We start from the raw sequence: 1,823 nt of genomic DNA on the forward strand, positions 1-1,823 counted from the left end.
CTTTGGCTCATCTTCCATTTCCTCCTCTAAACCATTTGAAATTATTTATACAGATATTTGAGGCCTTGCCCCAATCCTGTCTTTTGATAAATTTAGATTTTATATTATTTTTGTAGATTACTTCACTAAGTACACATGGTTATATCCTCTTCACCATAAATATGACGTTTCAACCATCTTTCCCACTTTTCGAAAGTTGGTCAAAAACCACTTTCAGTCTACAATCAAAATGGTTTATCTAATGGTAGCGGTAAATATCAAGCCTTGGCATCCTATCTCTCAGCTTGTGGTATCCAACACCTCAAGTCTACCCCGCATACTCCTCAACTTGTTGGTTTCGTCGAATGCAAACATCGGCATATAGTAGAAATTGGGCTCACACTTCTCCATCAAGCCTCCATGCCTTCAAACTTTTGGACAACAACCTTTCAAACTGCCGTCTACCTTATTAATCGAATGCCTATGCCAGTCCTACAATACCAGTCCCCCTTTGACACACTATTTCATAAACCTCCAAACCTTTATAAACTTAGAGTATTCGGTTGTCTATGTTATCTATAGTTACGTCCCTATGTCTCTCATAAGTTAACATCACGATCTAATCCTTGTGTTTTTATAAGTTACTTTCTTGAACATAATGCTTTCCGCTGCTATAATCTCCACACACAAAGTTTTTATATCACGTCAAGTTATTTTTGTTGAGTATATCTTTTCTTTTCAAAACCATACCTATCTTACCATACAAACCACTTAATTACCCTTTCCTCACTAGCATATACCTCCGATCCAACCAGATGAGCCTCCCATAACAACGACTTGCTCAGCTACGTTGATGGCTCCTTCAATTGTTTGCTAACCATGATCAACATCCTTAGAACCCAGTCCAGTACCAAATCCGGCTCACAAATTATGGCTACGTCAAAATCGTCTCATCCTACAAGCTATTCAAGCCTTCATTGCTGGATCCGTCACTCCATTGATATCCTCATGTGGGACTGCTGCCGAAGCATGGTCTAAAGTGCAAACTACCTTGGTGAATCATTCACGTACTCGTAAGCTCAGTCTTTGTTCCAAGCTAATGGTGACAAAACAAGAGGGGAGTATTATCACTGATTATCTACAAAATATTAAAGTTATCATCGATGATTTGGCTTTGATTGGTTATTCCCTATGTGATGAAGAGATCATCATCCATACCCTTAATGGCCTCGAAGATGATTATAAGGAGTTTGCAGTTGCAATTCGGGCACACAACACGCTAGTATCATTTGAAGAACTCTATGACAAATTGATTGATTATGAGACGTATTTGAAGCGTGAGGACAAGCTACCCGGACTGACTATCACAGCTCAAGTCAGTCATAAGTCTAAGAGGAAGGGCACTCGGTACCCTCCGAACATCTCCAAAGGTTTGGTCAATACACATCTTAATCCTATCGATTCTATGCAAAACCCCTTATCCTCCTAATCATAACTTCTCACAAAGTGGCAACTCTAATAATCGTCCGTCTTGGCATCTTGCCCCACCAAGCCACCAAAGATGGGTTGTCTACTAGTTGTGTGATAAAATCAGACACTTCGCTAAAGTTTGTTGGTCTCGACCCTACCTCCCTGCTCCATCTCACTGGCCTTAGGCAAATCTCTTAACTATACCGATGACTAGCCAGCCCAACTGGATTGTCGATTCTGGCGCCTCCCATCACATCACCATTGATCTTCAGAATTTGTCTCTTCACAATACATATGGTGGTGATGAAGATATCATCATCGGTGATGATAAAGGACTTCCTATAACTCATACTGGTTCCACAACGCTTACTTCT

General features: G+C 40.4%; 1 non-coding gene across 1 annotated transcript; it reads left to right on the top strand.

The window, feature by feature from the left end:
• The first annotated feature begins 1,165 nt into the window (after nt 1-1,165).
• Nucleotides 1,166-1,304, top strand: LOC135652011 (small nucleolar RNA Z247). The gene has a single exon (XR_010502027.1). It is a non-coding gene; the product is annotated as a small nucleolar RNA Z247 (small nucleolar RNA).
• The last annotated feature ends 519 nt before the right edge of the window (nt 1,305-1,823 follow it).

The sequence above is a fragment of the Musa acuminata genome, chromosome BXJ3-10, assembly GCF_036884655.1.
Source record: "Musa acuminata AAA Group cultivar baxijiao chromosome BXJ3-10, Cavendish_Baxijiao_AAA, whole genome shotgun sequence".
NCBI lineage: Eukaryota > Viridiplantae > Streptophyta > Magnoliopsida > Zingiberales > Musaceae > Musa > Musa acuminata.